Source organism: Patagioenas fasciata, chromosome W (assembly GCF_037038585.1).
Source record: "Patagioenas fasciata isolate bPatFas1 chromosome W, bPatFas1.hap1, whole genome shotgun sequence".
NCBI lineage: Eukaryota > Metazoa > Chordata > Aves > Columbiformes > Columbidae > Patagioenas > Patagioenas fasciata.
In genome coordinates this window covers 66,836,855-66,858,839 of record NC_092559.1, presented here as the reverse complement: position 1 = coordinate 66,858,839, position 21,985 = coordinate 66,836,855, and the positions used below count along the sequence as shown (strand labels likewise).

At 44.5% G+C, this 21,985-nt stretch overlaps 1 pseudogene; it reads right to left on the bottom strand.

Moving 5' to 3' along the window:
• Positions 1-4,177: 4,177 nt before the first annotated feature.
• Positions 4,178-5,590, bottom strand: LOC139826340 (uncharacterized; annotated as a pseudogene).
• Between the last annotated feature and the right edge of the window lie 16,395 nt (positions 5,591-21,985).

Below are 21,985 nucleotides of genomic sequence, written 5' to 3'. Positions count from 1 at the left end.
TTGTAACCAAACAATGAAAATAGGAATAGTGGGAATACTTGGGGACTTTTCCAATACACCCTGGTCTGTACCTGAGGGAAAAGGGTGGTTTTGGATAATACTGACAAAATATTACCAGGAGACTGGTTGGGAACTTGCACCTTAGGAGGATCATGATTACAAACATTTGTTCATAGGACCAAACCTAGTAACCCACTAGTAGAAAGGCCAACCACATTTCATTACTTCACTAGATGGTTTCTTCCCTGGTTGGGAGTGAGTGAATTTGAAAAGGCCTTAGTTAGTATTTCAGTGGCAATAGAAATTCTTGGCAACAATACTGCTGATGCAATTACGGCATTACAAGAAGAGATTTCACAACTCTCCAAAATTACACTGCAAAATAGAATAGCATTAGATACTTTGTTAGCATCACAAGGGGGAATATGTACAATTATCAATATCACTTATTGCATGTATATTGACCAGAGTGGAAGCCGATGTCCAGAAGATGTGGGAATAAGTAAAATTAATGCACAAAACTACCTTGGGCTGCATCAAAAGAAGCGTGACCAGCAGGTCAAGGGAGGTGATTCTCCTCTTCTACTCTGCTCTCATGAGATGTCACCTGGAGTACTGCATCCAGCTCTGGGAGCCCTCAGTACAGGAAAGACATGTGTTGCTTTATCCATGCGAGCCACAGAACCTGACACACCAATATGATGTTCACAGAGTTCGCTTTATTGTCGGACCGGGCTAGCTTTATAGCAAAGCTGCCCTGTCCACGCGCCTTACAACAATGTGATTGGTTGTAACTCGTGTTATACAATAACATGATAGGCTGCATGTACTGTCCACGCGCTCTGCACGCATGTGTCCGGCGATTGCTCACTCATTATTACCTTCTAATGGTGCTCCTTTAGTTTCTTTTGTCTCTGGCTTCACCTCTCAGCCAGGTTGGCGACAACCCCATCCCCCTGGGGCGGGGGGAGCTCTGCCACTACAGACATGGACCTGTTGGAGAGGGTCCAGAGGAGGGCCACAGAAATGATCAGAGGGCTGGAATGCTTGTCCTATGAGGAAAGGCTGAGACATTTGGGGTTCTTCAGCCTGGAGAAGGCTCAGGGGAGACCTTATTCAGTATTAAAACAGGCCTATAAGAAAGATGGGGACAGACTCTTCAGCATGGCCTGTTGTGATAAAAGAGGGGAGATTCGGGATAGACATGAATAATTTTTTTACAATGAGGGTGGTAAAACATTAGAACAGGTTGCCCAGAGAGGTGGTAGATGCCCCATCCCTGGAAACATGCAAGGCCAGGCTGGATGGGGCTCTGAGCAACCTGATCTAGTTGAAGATGTCCCTGTTCATTGCAGGGGGGTTGGAATAGAGACTACATGTCCTTTGAAGGTCCCTTCCAACCCAAACTATTCTATGATTCTATGTTTCAGTAGGTTTCCAAGAAGTATGGTTGTCATGGTTTAACTCGAGCTAGCAATATAACCACGATATCTGCTTGTTCACTCCCCTCCCCCCACCCTCCAAATAAGGAAGAGAATCAAAAGGGAGGGGAGAAACTTGGATTGAGATAAACACAATTTAATAAAATAACTGTGCCAAAGTGCCAAAGCCTAATGGAGAATGGAGACTGACTGTAGATTATCGTGGCCTAAATGAAGTTACGCCACTGTAACAGTTATGCTGCCATGCCAGACATGTTAGAACTGCAATATGAACTGGAGTCAAAGGCAGCCAAGTGGTATGCCACAAATTACATAGCTAATGCATTTTTCTCTATTCCTTTAGCAGCAGAATGCAGGCCACAGTTTGCCTTTACGTGAAGGAGTATCCAGTACACCTGGAATTGACTGCCCCAGGGGTGGAAACGCAGTCCTACCATCTACCATGGACTGATCCAGACTGCACTGGAACAAGGTAAAGCTCCAGAGCACCTGCAATACACTGATTACATCATCGTATGGGGTGATACAGCAGCAGAAGTCTTCAAGAAAGGTGAGAGTATAATTCAAATTCTTTTGAAAGCTGGTTTTGCCATAAAGAGAGCTAAGGTCAAGGGACCTGCCTGAGAGATTCAGTTTCTGGGAATTAAATGGCAAGATGTGCGTTGCCAGATCCCGATAGAAGTGATTAACAAAATAATAGCTATGTCCCCACCAACTAGCAAAAAGGAAACACAAGTCTTCTTAGGTGTTGTGGGTTTCTGGAAAACGCATGTTCCAGATTACAGACAGATTGTGTGCCTCCTTTATCAAATGACTCGAAAGAAATGTGATTTTCAATGGGACCCTGAGCAATGACAAGCCTTTGAACAAATTGAACAAGAGATTGTACATGCAGTCGCCCTTGGACCAGTCCGAACAGGACAAGGTATTAAGAATGTGCTCTATACTGCAACTGGGGACAATGGTCCTCCCTGGAGCCTCCGGCAAAAGGCACCAGGTGAGACTCGAGGTCGACCTCTGGGGTTTTGGAGTAGAGGATATAAAGGCTCGGAGGCTGATTATACTCCAACTGAAAAAGAGATACTGGCAGCATATGAAGGAGTTCGAGCTGCTTCAGAAGTGATTGATACTGAAGCGCAGCTTCTCCTGGCACCCCGATTACCAGTACTAGGCTGGATGTTCAAGGGTAAGGTTTCTTCCACACATCATGAAACTGATGCTACATGGAGTAAGTGGATTGTATTAATCACACAGTGCGCTCAAATAGGGAAACTAAAAGAGAACTGGTCTTGTTTTTAACAAAACCAGGACAACCATTAACATATTACACGCTTATTCTAAGAATTAATTACATAAACATGCAGCTACTTATTCTATAGTCTCTGCTGCCATCTAACGTCCTTTTTTTGTGGGTACTACAGTCTTTCTGATGGTCATTTCTTCCTCTTCAGATGTCGTTTCTCATCTTCATCGCATGCCTACTAACTGAACTCTCCATGTTGGCAGCACACAAGCTTATCCGTTAAGCAACATTGTATAGCCTTTGGTTAATTATTACTTCAGCATCCTGCTTCAGGTTTTGTTTCTAGAGACCAGGTCTTGTTTCAGAAGATTATGCCATAAATCTATGACAATGCTAACAACAGGGTATAATTACTAAGCACAAAGTTACCTCTGGTATAAGTTATGCTTATACAAAGCACATTGTGGTTGGTTAGTCTTAAAAAAAAAATTGCTACACTCCTATATTTTCCTAAACTATATGAATCCTGTTGTCCTGGTTTTGTTAAAAACAAGATCGGTTCTCTTTTAGTGATTTTTCTTTCAGCTAAGTTCTTCTAGGTGACTGTACTTTTCTGAGTTTTAGCCTGCATATTTTTCCTAGGATGCTGTACTCGGTGCTGATAAGAAGACCAACGGAATGCTGAAGAAGCTCACGTTTAGCTTTATTACTATGGTAGCCAAGAAAGACTGATAAGCTTTCCCACCTTCCATTGTGAGAGGGTGTGTTCGAGGAGGGGTGGATGGAACAGGTGACTAGAACTGACCAATGGAAGTATTCCATCCCATAATCGTCATACCCCCTATATAAGAGGGTGATCACAAGGGTCACACTTTCTTTGACCATGGCCAGCATCCAGAGAGGACCCTGTCTGTCTGCCTATGATCTACAGGCCTCAGGGCCTGCATCCCTGCAACCAGGTTCCGGTTTGCTGTGAAGTCCCGCCCATGACTTCCGGGGGCCCGAGATGCATCTGCTGGAGGTGCCAGCTCCGTACATCCAGCTCCACTGCTGCTGGAGTGACGCCAACTCCACATCGGGAGCACTTGAGATTAGTTTTGTATATTTTGTATATATTCTCTATTTATTAGTAGCATTAGTAAAACCCCTTAAAATTCTCCAACTTGAAGTCTAAGTCTCTCTTCCTTTCCCCTTATCTTTTTTATCATCTTTCCGATCTAAAGGAAGGAGTGGTGGGAGGTAAAGGGGATAACAGAGAGAGTCTGCCACGGTTTATTGCCACCTTGCCTTAAACCATAACACCTGTGATTTCTTAATGATCAGAAATAGAGCTTAATAATCAGAAATACAGGTATCAACCTCTCCTTTTGAAGGTTTGTAGCTATTGAGCTTAAACCTTCATTAAAACTTTTGTCATATATGTTACATGGTCTATTCATTTAACCATATTCCAAATTCTAATATATAATATTATTATTAAAATTAGGCATGATCAGGTCAATATTAGTAAAATAACAACAGGATGCAACATTTTGTTAAAGAGTCCAGTGGCTTTCGGCGATCATCCAAAAAGTATCTCACCACTTATGTTCATCATCTTTCTTTACCCGTTCCAATACACAGTGTATTTTTTTGTCATGATGTACAGTAACCAAAGTGTTTTGTCTGCTTTCTCTGACTTGTTTTAATAGCTGTCATAGATCATTATGCTGCAAAACCTGCTTCACCAGGGTAAGGTTCATTCCAATAGGAGTAGGTAATATGTCATTGAATAACGTATAATTTGATTGTAAGAACTGTAGAGTCATAACAGGAGCTGAATAATTAAAATCACATCCTACTATTCTGGTAAAATTACAAACACAGATGTTAGAATGATTATTAGTAGTAATTATCTGATCATCTAGAAGCATTGAATCACATATAGTTCATATACATGCACATCCTTTTCCTATATACATGAGCACAGTTTCAGGGTTCTCCTGAGGCTGTACTTCAAAGTGACACACCTTTTGTTCTGTATCCAAACAATTATCTTGGGCCTTAATACTTTCACATATAAATCCTTGTTGTTCTCGTACAGTACATGCATCAACGTCAATAGTCTGCCACCTTTTCCCTTTTTGTCGTGCCCATATTCTATGCTCCATTGGGTAAAGTACAGTTCCCTCATGATTTAATCCCAGTGCTATAATTGGGTATATTGTATACACAGAAGCATTATAGATAGTCAAAACAAATGCTGTTGCAGTATATTTAAAGGGGTCATATGTAAAGTTGACTAGATACCACCAGGATTGAATTTTTTTCTCAAATTTAGTAGCATTTGTCCAAATTACTTTCTGTATTTCTGTAGGCAAGAGCCCTTCTTCACCTTCTCTTATGATTGCAGCTACAGTTGTTTGTGCCCATAACTGAGTATGGATACAACTGAGTGCTAGGGAAACATTTGTCTGGGATATTCCTAAGGCATCTATAGGTAATTGATGATCTTGCTCATTTAATCCTTCCCACTGAGGCAAAGTGTCTGACAAGAGCCACTGGTTACCTCCTAACGCTGATAGTGAGGACTGTAATGGGTGATTTAATCTATTTATGTCACTAGTTACTGCAGCCAATTTGTTTGCAAGTATCTCAGCATCTATACCATTTAAAACTCCAAAACCAGTTCCCAAGATACCTGTTTTACATCTCTTTTTATTCACCTGGGAGTAGTAAAGGTGCATGCATGCAACCATGCTGTCCATCCAGTGTAAGAGGTATTTAAGAATGGCAAACAAGAAGGCTTGATAACAGAAATGTTAACCTGCATTGATAGTTCTACTTGTTTAAGGGACCATGATGGATTGTGTAACATTTGTTTTTGACCCATATACTTTATTACGTATGGTCTGGTTTCAAACATGTGGCCTTGAGGCTTCCTCTTCTAGCAAAGCTGTGGTTTCTGTTAGTGAAGCAATAGTAGTTGGAATAATAACACCTACTTTAAACCTAAAGGACAATCCTATCTGCTTTTGTTTCCAGGCACAAGTTATAATTGTTGGCCATTCTAGGGTAAAATTTAACCAACAATCTAATCCCTTACAAATCTCTATCTTCCTGAATCTTGAATGTGTATCGTTGGATAATGTAATTTGGCTGGCTTTTCAATACTCAGTCCCGTTAATCATCCTACATCCCACTCAGATTCTTTCTCCAAATTTTCCCTTTAAGAGAGGCATTTGATATTCTTTGTCTCAACTCCATTCATGACTCGAGTATACTTGATTATCATGCAGAACTAAAGTGGCTAATTTTAATTCATGCCTGGTGGTATATAGTCCCATGCTTCCTGTATAATCATGGTGCACATATAACCACAATCCTTTTGAATCTCTAAAACTCTCTTGGCTAATACTTCAAGAAACTTGAATAGTGAAATAGCAAAATAGAACTCTGATCTGCCTTTTCTCCATCCTCTTTATCTTAAACTTCAGTGGATATTGTTGTCTATTTTCCAAGATGGAGTGGGAGCTTTCTTAACTCTGAAATAATGAATCCACCCTTTCTCTTGTGTCTTGATTGCAGTGTATGTAGTTAAAAGTACTTGGAATGGCCCCTTCCACTTCTCTTGCAATGTCTCTGATGTCCAGGATTTGACATATACCTAATCTCCAGACTGGAACTGGTGTGCTGGAAAATCAAGACTAAGTGATTGATTTTTCACAACATATTCCAAAAGCTGCAATATCACTTTTCCCAAGGCTATTAAATACTTAACATGATCATTTTCTCCCTGAACCTGTAAATTGCTCAGGAGCCCCGGTACTTGATAAGGGCATCCATAGAGCTATTCATAAGGGCTAATTTCCTGTCTTCCTCTTGGCTGTACCCTAATTCACAACAGAACCAGGGGCAAAGCCTTGGTCCAGTCTAATGAAGTCTCTTGGTAGATTTTGCTTAATTGAGTCTTAATTGTATAGTTCATTCTTTCTACGTTTTCACTCGACTGTGGTCTTTAAGGGGTATGCAGCTGCCAAGTAATTTGGAGAAGCCTACTTACTTCTGAGATAATTTTTGCAACAAAATGTGGCCCTCGATCTGAGGACATTCCAATTGGGATACCAAATCTGGGTATTATCTCCTTCAGCAGAACCTTTACGACTTCTCTGGCTTTGTTGGTACGACATGGGAAAGCTTCAGGCCATCCTGAATAAGTATCAACTAATACAAATAAATACTTCAACTCTCTTTTCCTGGGTAATTCAGTAAAATCTATTTGCCAAAGTTATCCTGGAGCATGACCTTCTAATGTTTTAGAAAAGTGAATTTTGTTCTGTGTTTTAGGATTGTTTTTGCAACATATCTCACATCTTTCAGTGATTGATCGTCCTACCTCAACTAAATTTCTTCCCATTATCAATTTCTGCAAGTGTTTCAAAAGATTTTCTGATTCCCCAATGCGTAGCCTTATGTTCCTGTTTCAGTAGACTACATAATAAGCTATATGGTACTACCACTATTTTGTCAGGTGCTATTGCCCATCTTTCTTGATTGTATGTAGCTTTTAAGGTTTCTATTAGCCATATATCTTGTTGAACATATTTTGGTTTTTCTGCTAAACCCTTTAATAAGAGTTCTTTCTGGAATTAAGGCTAAAACCGAATTATCTTGTACTTTTTCTGCAGCCTCTTTAGCAGATAAATGTGCTAATCGATTTCCTTTACTATGAGCAATTTTCTCTGGCTGGTGAGCTTTGCAGTGCCTCACAGCAACCTCTGACGGGTCCCTAATAGCTTCTAAAAGTTTCAGTAATTCTTCTTTGTGCTTTATTTCACTTCCTTGAGCAGGCAACAGTCCTCTTTCTTTCCAAATTGCTCCATGGGCATGTAGCACTCTAAAAGCATACTTAGAGTCAGTCCATATGTTTACACGTTTGTCTTTACTAAGTTACAATGCTCGGGTGAAGGTGACTAATTCCGCGTTCTGGGCAGATGTACAGTTTGACAAAGCTTTGGACTCTATTATTTGTGTGACTGTTATTACTGTGTATCCAGACATTTGCTTGCCAGCACTGTGCCCTTGTGGTCAGGAAGGCCAATGGCATCCTGGGGTGTATTAGAAGGGGGGTGGCTAGTAGGTCCAGAGAGGTTCTCCTTCCCCTCTACTCTGCCCTGGTGAGACCACACCTGGAATATTGTGTCCAGTTCTGGGCCCCTCAGTTCAAGAAGGACAGGGAACTGCTGGAGAGAGTCCAGTGCAGGGCAACAAAGATGATTAAGGGAGTGGAGCATCTCCCTTATGAGGAAAGGCAGAGGGAGCTGGGTCTCTTTAGATTGGAGAAGAGGAGACTGAGGGGTGACCTTATTAATCTTTACAAATATATAAAGGGTGAGTGTCATGAGGATGCAGCCAGGCTCTTCTTGGTGACAACCAATGGTAGGACAAGGGGTAATGGGTGCAAACTGGAACACAAGAGGTTCCACTTAAATTTGAGAAGAAACTTCTTCTCATTGAAGATATCAGAACACTGGAACAGGCTGCCCAGGGGGGTTGTGGAGTCTCCTTCTCTGGAGACATTCAAAACCTGCCTGGACACCTTCCTGTGTAGCCTCATCTAAGTGTTTTGGTCCGGCAGGGGATTGGACTGCATGATATTTTGAGGTCCCTTCCAATCCCTAACATTCTGTGATTCTGTGATTTGCTTTCCTCCTGTTGGCAGTTAGGGTCTTGCGTTCGGAAGATCTCGCGCTGTACGGGAAGATAGTGGCCCCTCTGTGGGGGACTACGGTGGGTCCGTGGATTCCCTGACGGAGGGCATGGGAACAGAAATTAGCCTTGAAGATATGAAGGCCTACCCATGAGAAAGATGGGAGTAAAGGAGTATCCGGAGATATTAAGGATGTACCCGTGAGAGAGAAGGGAGTAGAAGAGTAACACTGATGATAGCAAAATTAGCCAATGAGATGTTACTGCTGTAACTTGTAACCAATAGTGAAGAGACACATGAATTGGTAAAACTGTATAAAAATGCACTTGTGGCAATAAATGGCATCTACTACTTTCATCCTAGAAGAACTTGGTCCATGTCGTTTGTCCGTCTCAACCACGACATATGGTGACCCCGACGTGATCCTGCCTGAAGAGGATCTCGCATGAAGAAGGGGACAGCGTGAAGCTGTGACAGCCAAAGGAGAGCTGCGGAAACGGAGCCTGGTACAGCTGATGGAGCAGCCGAGGAGAGCTGCCGAAGATCCAGATCGTTGAAAAGACACCACACTAAGAGTTGGTGAGCTACCGGGAACGGGGGGGATGGAACTTATCTAAAGAAGAGGGTATTATATTATCTACATGAAAGTTGCTTCTGAAGAAGCAGGGTATTAGCCCTCTGGAACTGACTTTACGAAGGAAGGACTGTGTTACTATGGGGCAAAGCACTAGTGAAAGATGCAAAGAAACAACTGAACTGTTAACAACATGTCACTTTTTGCTAGAGACTTTGAGAGGATTAAAAGAGCAACGGGAACATGCAGAGACAGCAGGGAGGGATGGTTTTCCTGGCTCTCCTGGGCCAGATTCGGAGGAAAAAGCAAGATTAAGTACTACTCCGACCCCCCCTGTTACTAAAGGTTCGTCAACAGCGCCCAAGTCCATATTATCTGATACGGATAAGGATCCTCGACACTTTCTTGGAAAGTTAAAAGGAATAGAGGAGGAGCGTACGTATGTGTGGCCCCGAGATCAGATAAAAGCTATGAAAGACTCACATGAAAAAACAGCGTTGGGTTATATACGATCTCGGGGGGGGGGCCCGGAGCACCGGTCGGAGCGGTGCGTTCAACCGACTGCTCCGCCGTCATCAATCACGGCTCAAATGTCTGCTCCACCATCATCAATCGTGGTTCCACCGTCTACGTCACCGCCATTAATCACAGTTCAACCTTCTGCCCTGCCGCTATCAGTCGCAGAAGGAAAAAGTGGACTTTTTTTTTTCCTATCGCCCCTTGCCTGGAGATTTAGGTGGGGAGGATCCTCCCGTGGTGAGCCAGACTGAGCCAAATAACGTAATTCCTATAAATTTAGGTCCCCCCAGCCTGCCCCCGGCCCCCTCCCACGCTGCTGCAGAGCAAATTCCTGAGGAGGGGGGGGTAGAGATTCAGAGCGTAAACCAAACTTACCAAAAAGCTGGGATTTACCCCCCAACTCTTGGAAGAGACACTAATTGGCATACCACAATTACAGGCACAATAAATTCCTGAAATCCTGAGACAGTCAACAGACCTCGCATATCAAGCTATGATAAAGGTGCCTGAAACCGACAAAGCAGCCAAATCATTTGCAACTATTAATCAGGGTCCCAATGAGAATTACATGCAATTTATTGACCATCTTCAAGAGGCCATCAATAAGCAGGTTGAAAACTTAGAAGCTAAGGAAGCACTGGTGTTGAAATTCGCAGTAGAGAATGCTAATGTTCACTATCAACATGTTATCCGCGAGTTTTACAGTACATATTATGTGTTTCTGTGTATTGACTCTCTGAAAATCAAGTAGCTTGTCAGGACTGTGAGTTAATTGTTTCACTGGTTGTTGTTAGAATTGTTTCTTTGTGGTATAAGCGCACCGTAAAACCTTCTTCCCACTTTTCCCACTTGCACTGCAAGCAGCCCTGTGCTTTCCCCCCCTCCCTCCCTCTTCTCGTAGTTTCTACTTACGAGATGGGGTCAGGAATGACTGTTTTCAGTCGTGTTCATAAGAAATCGGTATTGGGAGGTGTTTTAGAACATAGGAAAGCACTTGGAAATATGAGGAAGGAAGATCTTGTAAAATATTGTAATTAATGGTGGCTGCTGTGTAAATTTGATGATTGGGAAAAGTGTCCGGAGAATAGAACCTTGAAGTATAACTCTTTGTTGTTTCTAAAGCGAGAAGAGCAGGACAAAAATAAAACTCTACAAGAGATCATTGAATCATTTCAGACAGTGTTACAGCTGGAACGGTTTGAACTTCAGCAAGCTGAGAGAGAGTTAACTGATAACACACAGGTCACAGTAAACTCGCTGAAGTCTGCAAGATGCTTTCCTCATTAACCTGTTTTCTTTGTGGGTATCTGTTTAAGCAAGTTGCAGTTTTAGTAGGCCTTTTGTTGTGTGGTCCAGTGATTTCACAGACTGTTAAATAATGAGAATGAGACTCAAAATGTGCGTTTTGTGATAATACAGAAGATCATGAGTAATTTAGTTCTTTACTGCGTGAATGTGATGGTAAAATTTTGTGTGTAGTAGCTGTTATTTTTCTTCCTAGCATGCTAGCTTTATTCCGGCATTCAGACTTGCACAACTCTGTGATGGGCTGTGTTTCATCACTATGTACTAAATTTGGCTCTTGTGTATGCACACCAATTAAAGAACCCTGTTTTTGGGATAACAGTTGTAGCACCCCAGATGAGACACTATTAAAAGCCTTGCCCGGTCCAGCTTGCTGCTGCAGCGGGGGGGCAGGTGCCGATGGGGCTCCAGCGCGCACTGACCTGTTTTGTCAGGGAGACCCAGCAGCACCGCTACCTGGATGAGCAGTAAGTGGTTCAAAGGTGCAATGCTAAAATCAAGATATGGTCTTGAATAAGTGTAACTCTGATCTATCTGCATATTTGAACTTGGTATTTGGTTTTCATATCTGAGTTCAGTATTTTAGTTTGCATATTTATATTTGGTACCAAAAGAATTTTGTTTGAGGAGATAATTACAAAATGGGAACCGGTTCCACTGCTAAAATTCCACCTTGCTCCCCCTTAGGATGCATCCTTCCGCATTAGAGTAATTGCTTATATTGTTACGTAGTAATTTTGAGACCAGAAAAGAATTTAAATTGTTAAACTCTGCTTTGCATTGAAAAAAAAAAAAAAACACCAAAAACACTTAAATGGTATGATGGATGTGAACTTGGTATTGTGTGAAGTTGTATTTAAAAATTGCTAGAATATGAACTGATTTGGATCTAGGAAAATGGAATAATGGATTGATGTTTAATATGCTGGTTTTTGACATCTGTAAAGTGTGAAAGGTAAATGGGGCTGAGGAATGTAACAACTGTTGAACTAATTGGAATTGTTTATAAAACTAGCTCATTCAACTGAGGAGTTTGCCAGAGCCTCCTACTTCATACCAGCGATTACGCCAGCTGTGTGGCCTTGGTACAGCTGAACTGCAGGAAAAAAAAAAAAAAAAAAAAAAACACCAAACCTGTTTTCCTGCTGCTAAGCGGAGAAAGGGGGGCTTTACTCCCCCCACTCTGTCTTTTATTTTCCCTGGAGTATTTTCACCCATCCTTGTTGTGGCACTGCATTGATTCTCGGCTTTGAATCAGGGGTTGTTGGTGTTGTTTCTTTTTGCTTCTGTCTTGTTTCTTAGGTTTTGGCACATCTGGGGAAAGAGCTCATCGTTTTACCTCCTTGCTGAAGTCGGTCTTTTCACACTGGTCAGCTTTTGGGGGTCAGAGCGCTCAGTGCTTCTCTGGGTCAAACTGGTACTGATTTGGGTGTGGAGTGCAGCCAGGCTGGTTTGGCATGGAGTTCAAACTGAATTGTTTTCATGCTGAGCTGGACATCTTGCCATGTCAGATGGGGGTGAGAGGGAGGTTTTATTCCCCCCCGCGCCCCTCCCCTAAGCAATGTTACTGCTAGAGACCTGTAATACTGCATGAAGGAGTCTGAGGGTGAAATTTAAAGACATCACCAGTGGATCCATAGTTCTAGTGAAGCTGGGAAATTGAACAGAAATATTATATATATATATATACATATATATGTATATATATAGACTTATTCTGTGGTAACTGGTTGTAAGAGACTTCTTAGTAAATTCACTGTGCTAGTTTTTGAGGTCATGGAAGAAAATGAAAGAAAAACTGTTTTTTGAGACTAATAGAATGCCAAATTTGGAACAAAGTTTTAATACATGAATTCTTGTATTTACCAGAAAGCCCTATACCTCTCTTGGGTCAAGATTTGTTATGTAAATTGTAAGCTGAAATAATGTTTTCTGAGAATTCTGTTTAGTTGCATGTCCTACAAGAAGCTGCTTGGATGGTGCAGATCTACTTGTGCAAGTGAAAAATCTCCAAGGAAATTTTGAATGCTGTATTTCCACTAATATTAAGAGCCAATGTTTCGATAAAGCAAACACTGCGCTGATAGATCTGAAACAGGACTTCGATCCGGTAAGGGAAAACAATATCCAATAAATATGACAGCCAAAATGGAGTTAGAAACTTTGAGGAATAAATTTATGACAACCTTACAGGCTGACTGCATTCGATTGGACTTGCAGATTTGTCTGTTTATAGCTGCAACATAGAAAAAACCTGTGGCTCTTGTGGGACAGTATGATGACATTGCTAACAGACTGATATACTGATTGTTATTCTGATCCAGAAAAGCAGGGAATGAATTTAAGTCTCAATAGGCCATGATCCTTTTGTCCTACATGTACCATTTGTGAAGTTTAATTTTTATTTTTTTTATTTGCAATCTGTGTCTTTGTAAATTGCACTAACTGATTTTCTTAACAGCACAGCTTTTGGCATGCATAAATGTAAAGTGTAAATTGCTCAGAACCTGCAATTCTTTAACATCAGGTCATAGACCATACTTGTATCTGGTCTGATCCTACATACTTGCACAGTTTTTGTTGATGGTTCTGGGAAGTCTCATAAAGCTGTAGTGGTTTGGTGTGAAGATAACAATTGGCATCATTCTGTAAAAATTATTGAAGGTTCAACGCAATTAGTAGAACTTGGCGCAGCTTTACATTACTTAGAGCTTTTAAAGGAGGAACCTCTAAATTTGATTTGTGATTCTGAGTATGTAATCAAGGTCCAACGTACGTATCTGATTCTGAACTGTGTTTTTGTTTTTGTTTTTTTTTTTCTTTTTTTAAACAAAAAGGGGGGAGAAGTAGGGAAAACACCACAAAACCAATTGTCAAAAGTATTGTATGTGATGAAACACTTTGCAAGTATGACCCAAAAACATGCTGAGTCAGAAAGAACCTACATTAGTTGTGGTCGAATCACTAGTTAATGGTCAATGGAAAAGACCACATCAATTGATAACCTGAGGGAGAGGCTATGCTTGTGTCATTACAGATCAAGGGCCACAATGGTTGCCAGCATGAAATGTGAAATCTGTGTTATCTTCCTGACAATGATTGCTGCATCTGCTGCGCTTTGGATGCCTGCACAGACAAAGACTAATGTGGATTACTTTAGCCACCATGACTGGCCAGGACTCTATATGCCTAGCTATGGCATCTCCGGAAAACCTGTTCCACACGTACTTGGTTGGCATCCCCATTGATGACTACAGCAGCATCACACAACTGTTTCAAAATAGTGGTTGGTGCAAAGGCATTGCAACAAACTGTAATAATACTAACATGGCACTTTGGATTAACTGTCTCCCAGAAATAGACATTGAACCACAGGAACTGGAATTGCTGGCATCTATGTCCATGGACGCTTGTATCAACCTGGTTTGTGAAAAGTGTCAGAACAATATACGAGAACATGAATGGATAAACTGCAAAATGTTAGTGCTACCCTTGGTAACTATAGAAATGAAACTCGATGCTGTAACACCTCGCAGAAGAATCCAAGGGGTGTCATTGATAATGTGGGACAGCGACCCCAAAAACCTCCTGTACGGTGTATTCTTGATCTGTGGAGATAGAGCCTGACCAGGAATTCCTTCTAATGCTGTTGGAGGACTGTGTATTTTGGGACTATTAACTCTCTTAACGCCCAATGTATCTATGATAATAGATCACAGAAGAGCAAGACAAGAAAAATACTTTTTGCATGTATATGAGTCAAATGTGATGATAATGTAGACTTTTGGGGATCAGGGTTAAGGGTTTTAGAACCTCATGTATCTGGTGTTGGCACAACTAAAGCTTTAAATACTTTAGAAAAATTAGGATGCTGGTTAGTTAAGCAAACTAACAGAACTTCTAAGGCTTTAAGTGGACTTTTGTTAGATGTAGATTCTGTAAGACATGCCACATGGCAGAGTAGAGCCGCGATAGACTTTTTGTTATTAGCATTGCTTAATGGTTGGGGGTTTTTAGGATGGTTGCTATCAGTAGTGAAAATGGGACTGATTGTTTTGATGATTGTTGTGGTTGTGTTACTAATGTTGCCACGCATGATTTCTCTGCTGCAAAGGGCCCTGCAGTGGACAATGAAGGCAATTTTTTTAGCAGAAAAACAAAAAGGGGGAATTGTGGGGGACTACGGTGGGTCCGTGGATTCCCTGACGGAGGGCATGGGAACAGAAATTAGCCTTGAAGATATGAAGGCCTACCCATGAGAAAGATGGGAGTAAAGGAGTATCCGGAGATGTTAAGGATGTACCCGTGAGAGAGGAGGGAGTAGAAGAGTAACACTGATGATAGCAAAATTAGCCAATGAGATGTTACTGCTGTAACTTGTAACCAATAGTGAAGAGACACATGAATTGGTAAAACTGTATAAAAATGCACTTGTGGCAATAAATGGCATCTACTACTTTCATCCTAGAAGAACTTGGTCCATGTCGGTTGTCTGTCTCAACCACGACACCCCTCCCCTGATAGGTGTAGTGTTTTGTGTGTTATCTAAGCAGACGGATGTGACGTTGTAAAACTCAAGGTATATATTGCTTTATTACCTCCCAATAAACGCCATTTGCCATCCACCACATTGGTGTCTGCGAGCTGATGGACCGAGCGACCTGAGGGTGGTTGCCGTGCCGTTCCTGAACCAGGACACTTATGTTGCAGAGTGAACTGCAGCATATTTTGGTGCCGAAACCCGGGAATATCTCCTGACTTCAGGTGTGAACGGCGGTCGAGGCAGCTGGACTTGCCACAGCAGAGGAGGATGCTCCCATAGCCACTAGGAAGATGGAAGCCCTAGTGAAGGTTGTATCTCAAGTACATAAGCAATGGGGAATTGATTGTAGGCCTAAAGATTTTACTCTTGCAGTTGCGAGGCTTTTGGAAATTGGGGTAATTGAACAGCCGGTGGAGATTCTCCACCTGGAGGGGTGGGACAAGTGCACCAAAGCACTGGCCGAGGAGACAATGTCCTCGGGTTGTGGGAAAAACCTGAAGTCGTGGGGGAAAGTCGTGCAAGCCTTGCAAAAAGCTATGCAAGCACAAGAGACTTGGAAAGCAGCTAAGGCTTGTTTAATGGCCACCCCACAACTGGGAGTCGGGGCTACCACGCAGACCCCGCACCCCTCAGATAATGACGATCCTGTTGACTCTAAGGATTTGCGAGAGGGCGACCCCCCTCCTCCATCCCCAAACCCTGACCCACTCACGGAGGCGCAGGAGCGAGCTGAATCCAAAGATCAGCGGGAGGGCGACCCCTCCCCTTACTCCTCTGACTCCGTTTTATTCGCAGAAGCGCGGGAGCGAGCTAAAGCTTTCTGGGGCGGGCTAGCCGAGGCGGCTCGCGCCGCTGGGAAACCAGGGTCCGAGGGAGTCTGGGCACGACCCCCCCCATATGCGCTCCAAGATGGTTCCCAGGGAAAAGCCGAGGGGCGGGAGGAAGATGCCTTCGGTGGGAAAGGAGAGATAGTGATGGATCAGGAGAACAACAGAGCGGGGGATTGGGGGGGTGGTGGAGGCGGGGGCGAGGGGCGGAGAGCTGATGTGGGCGTCCATCTGGGGAGGTGCTGCTGTGGGGGAGACTCCTCCCTCAGCAGGAGGCAGGGTGAGCCAAGAGGGTGGGAACGGCCCGCCCACAGGGGTAACGGGCGGGGCCGGAGCAGAGAGCGGCCCGCCCGCAAGGGTAGTGGGCGGGGCCGGAACTCGTTTAAAAGGCACCGGAACCCGGAAGTAACCAGTCACTCAAGTTCCGGTTCCGGATCAGATACGGAAGTAACTGACCACTCGAGTTCCGACTCCGACTCAGATACTGATTCAAATTCGGAGGAGGATGCAGGATCAAACAGAGTTAAAAGCAAAAATATCCGCATCCGAAATAAAGCGGAATCGCGAGGGGGAGAAATTCCTCTCATGGATTGGAGGAAAATTAAGATTGCGTGTGCCGACTGGGCTCCGTCGGCCGCGCTGGCATTCCCGATCCGAGTGACGGACAGGGGACAGAGCGTTCACACACCAATAAACCCTAAGGACGTGCAAGCGATTGTTAAAGCCACCGCGGATAAAGGGATTAATTCAGCCATGGTCTCCACCCTCATAGATGGTGTTTTTGGGGGAGACGACATGCTCCCGTTTGATATAAAACAAACTTGCAGGCTGATCTTTGACGGGGCAGGGATGATCGTTTTTAAACAAGAGTGGGAGGACAACTGTGCGAGACAACTGACCCAAGTGGCTGGGGCGGATCACCCACTGCATGGCTCCAGCCTGCAGCGGCTCATGGGCACGGACCCAGCAATGATCACCCCCCAGGCACAGGCCCAGGGCCTGCGGGCCCATGAAGTTATGACAACCACTCGTGCAGCCAGAGAAGCCATTCGCACAGCCTCCAGAGTCATTGCCAAACCATCGCCCTGGTCAACAATAAAACAAAGCGAGAGTGAGAGCTTCACTCAATTCGTAGATCGTCTCCAGGCAGCGGTCGACTCTTCGCCACTGCCCGTGGAGGCAAAAGGCCCAGTTGTGGCAGAATGCCTACGCCAGCAGTGTAATTCGGCAACTAAAGAAATCTTGTGGTCATTGCCAGCGGGGTCCAGCATTGCGGACATGATTAAGCATGTCTCGAAAGAAGAGCACTTGACCCCGATCCAGGTAGCTGTTTGCACTGCAATAGCTAGCGTGATGGTATGTATTAAGTGTGGCTAAGCAGGCCATGTCACATCAAATTGTCATCAGTATGGGGGTCTGTCAGTCTCGTTCCCTTCACTCCAAAGCCGACCCAAAGGACCATGTTGGGCCTGTGGAAAGAAAGGGCACTTTGCTAAGGAATGCAGGTCAAAATATCAGGGAAACGGGTCGGGGAGGGGGCAATTGGGCCGCACACAGCCCTCTCCCACTTGGGACATGAGGCGGTCCAATTATGCCAACCCCGGGTGGAATACAGTGCTTCCAAACCCGGTGCTTCCGAAACCAGTGCTTCCGATCCCCGTGCTCCAGAACCCTCCACCCCCTCGAGAGGCAACCAATTTTATATCCCAACCAACAGTTCAGCCGAACCTGCCCTCATCTCAGGGACAGCAAGTTCCACCCTCGGGGGGCGAGACCCCTGGGTGGCGGTGGCCATAAGGTGTGATAACCCACCAGTGGTGTGGGGGATCTGTTCCCTTTATAATACCTCAAATAGCATCACCATCAGCGTCCCCTTTTTGATTGATACCGGAGCAGATGTTACAGTTATCCCTGAGACGAACTGGCCTCCATGTTGGGAACTTGAGGACGCCGCCATGGTGGGTGGAGTAGGGGGACTAACCCGAGCTCGGAAGAGCGTTCGATTGGTCGCTATCACGCTAAACACTGAAAAGGGACCAGAGAAAACAATTACTCTCTTCCCCTATGTCATGTCAGGAGTCCCTCCTCTGTTGGGAAGGGATGCTTTAGCTCTCCTAAAAGCCAGGGTGACAAATTTACCGTAAGGGCCACTGCCGCATACCCACTCCCACCGATCAAACTGACGTGGAAATCGCCCAACCCAGTGTGGGTCAAGCAGTGGCCCCTGTCGAAGCCTCGAATGGATGCTCTTCTCGAGCTTGTCGACCGCGAACTACAACGAGGTCATATAGAGCCTTCTACTAGCCCATGGAACACTCCAGTTTTCGTTATACCCAAGTGAACCGGTGAAGGGTTTCGTCTCCTACATGATCTGCGTGAGGTAAACAAGACAATTCAACCAATGGGTCCTGTTCAGACGTTGTTGCCTATGAACTTTATGATACCGGAAGGGCAACCTTGCGCCGTCCTTGATATTAAAGACTGTTTTTTCTCGATACCTCTACATGATGAAGACAAGGAGCAGTTTGCTTTTTCTGTTGTATTTCCAAATAGTCAACGTCCTAACTTACGCTTCCAGTGGAAAGTGCTGCCTCAAGGAATGATCAACTCGCCTACCATCTGCCAGATCACGGTGGATTGGGTGCTGGCACCAGTTCGACGCAGTGACCCGACCGCGACTATCATTCAATACATGGACGACATCCTGATCGCCGCACCGTCAGGTAGTCAGGTGGACCAGCTAGTGTTAACGGTCTCGGAGACTCTGAAGACAAACGGATTTGAAATCGTGAGTGCTAAAATTAAAAAAGGACCCTGTGTAAGTTTCTTGGGTGTGGGGATCACAGGCTCTTAAATAACCCCCCCTCAATAAATATCCGTCGGGACATCAAAATGCTCCATGACGTGCAACAACTAGTGGGGTCCTTACAATGGCTCCGCAATATCGTCCTGATTCCTCCCGAGATCATGACTCCCCTGCACGACCTTTTAAAAGGAAAAAAACCCATGGGAGCAGAAGACTCTGTCGACAGAAGCAATGAACTCTCTCGATTTTATTGAACAACAAGTATCATCAAGCACACTGGCCAGGTGGAACCCGAAAGAACCACTTGATCTGTATGTATACTTCACAGAAGGCGGGGGAGTAGGGGCATTAGCCCAGGGTCCCCAAGATAAAGCTCGGCCAATACAGTGGATAGTCCTGGGGAAACCGTCACGTGCATTCTCTCCAGGAGTTGAGTGCCTTGGTAACCTCACCATGAAAGGCCGAAAACTCGCTTTAAGATACCTAGGTATCGAACCCGCTACGATATACCTACCCTTTCGCAAACAGTCGCTAACGCAATCAGTAGCGATGTCAGAATCTCTGGCTATAGCCCTTGCCGGATTTCGCGGAGAAGTCCAGTACGCTATTAAGCCGCCTTGGGCTCAAATGCTGAAAATTGTCAACATCGACCTCCCACGGAAGATCTTGGACCGACCCCAGCAGGGACCAACAGTCTTTACAGACGCATCCTCAACGACCTCAACCGCAGCAGCGGTGTGGCAATCAGGAGGAGAATGGCACTGCGTTAAAATGACCGATTGTGCGCTTTCAGTCCAGCAATTAGAAGCGATGGCCGTGGTACTGGCGTGTGGACTGTTCCCAATGGAACACCTCAATATAGTGACTGATTCATTGTTCGTAGCAAAACTTTGCTTGGCCATGACGGGGCCCGGCGTGTCAACAACCACGGCTGCCATAATGCTGGAAGAAGCACTTTTCTCCCGGAAAGGCACCATATCGGTCATCCACGTCAACAGCCACGACCCGATCAAAGGGTTTTACCAAATCGGTAATGATAAAGCAGATGCCGCTGCAAAAGGGGTATGGACACTGAGAGATGCCCGTCAGCTACACGAGTCCCTCCACATTGGAGCTAAAGCGCTAGTTAAGAGATGTGGGGTTTCAACCGCCGATGCAAAACACATAGTAGCTACGTGTCCCCACTGTCAAAAAGCACCACTGTGGTCCAGTGGAGTCAACCCCAGAGGTCTTAAAGCTTCCGAGGTGTGGCAGACGGACTTCACACTCTGTCAGTTGCTAAGACCTCGAGCGTGGCTCGCGGTAACCGTAGACACATATAGCGGGGTAATCGTAGCCACACAACACTCTAAGGCCGACTCCAAAGCAACCATCCAACATTGGCTGACAGCCATGGCATGGTTTGGTGTCCCTAATCAGATCAAAACGGATAATGGTCCGAGTTTTGTGTCCAAATCAACCCAGGCATTCGTTCAGAAATGGGGTATTACTCTAATACATGGTATCCCATATAATAGTACAGGTCAAGCTATAGTCGAGCGAGCAAATCAAACTCTGAAATCCAAGCTAGAAGTCTTAGCAAAACCAGAAGGTTTTACCTCCACCATTCCCTCAGGAGACCAGGTACGTTTGTTAGCGACTGCCTTGCTAGCACTGAATCAATTCCCCTGGGGAGAAGAGGTGAATAGTCCTGTCCAAAAACATTGGGCCACTCGAGCATTGGAAGAGGGCCCGCCAGTTGTAGTCAGAAATGAGCTGGGAGACTGGGAGAAAGAGTGGAAACTGGTTCTGACAGGACGAGGGTATGCGGCGGTCAAAAAAGATGGCAGGGTCAAATGGTGTCCGCTTAAGTCCATTAAACCAGAGCTTCAGAATAAAACTAATGAAAACCGTGAGTTTTTATTTGCAGGAACGGATCATTGGCCGCCCTTGTAGCCCGTATGCCCCGGTGACAGACGACGTCAACAAATCAGCAAGCGTCCTGTCTGAGCCTGAGAATTCTGCACTGGAAGAGTCCAGACAACAGCAAAGCGGCCTCCGTGGTGGGAAGCTGCGATGCCTTTGTTTGATCTTGATTCTGGGGTTTGTTGCTACAGGTAAAACAGAATCAGATTACAGCCACCATCAGCCATTCAAGTGGATCCTACGGAACGTGGGGAGCAATCGAGTAATAAGGGAAATCACAACAACGGGTGCTCCAACTTTTTCAGTTAAAATAAGTGACTTATTTCCCATAACTCATTCATTGTGGGGAACATATTGGTGCCCTAGTTCAAATCCAGGAAAAAGCTACTGTCACTATCCAGGATATTTGTTTTGTGGGTATTGGGGATGTGAAACCATTGTTACAAGCAATAAGTGGAGTCCAAAAAAGAGGATGAAGTTTTGCGAGTAGATTGGGGACCAAGGGGATGTATCCCTCCAATATTTGCGTACAATGAAATGCTGGATCGAAGAGGTGACTGTGTCGGTCTAGACGTAGAGATCCGAAACCCGACCAATGTGGGTTGGCTTTTAGGGAAAACATGGTCAGTATTTCTTCGTAAGACCTTAAAGGATCCAGGAACACTAATACAAATCACCAAGGTCAGGCTACAAACACCTCAGACACTTGGGCCTAACCGGGTTCTTAACCCACAGACATCTAAACCTGTGGTAGACAATACCAAGAACAATGCCAAGGTTGCAGCTCCCGATAACGCCAAGACACTCGATACTTTCAAAATTGAAATGCCTCCCCTATGGAGGTTGTTGAACTCGTCATACCAGCTATTGAATTCTACCAATCCAAATATCACAGCAAATTGCTGGCTTTGCTTCGATATAAGGCCACCCTTTTATGAAGCAGTAGGTGTACCCTCTAAACCAGGACTAGTAAACGGGCCTAACCCATCGCAATGCCTTTGGAACACCACAAACATCCCAGGAATTACAATGCAATACATATCAGGGCAAGGCTCTTGTGTCGGTAAGGTACCTCCTGGGAAAAAGGCGTTATGCGCAAATGAGATCAGGCTAGAAAAAGAATCGAAAGGTT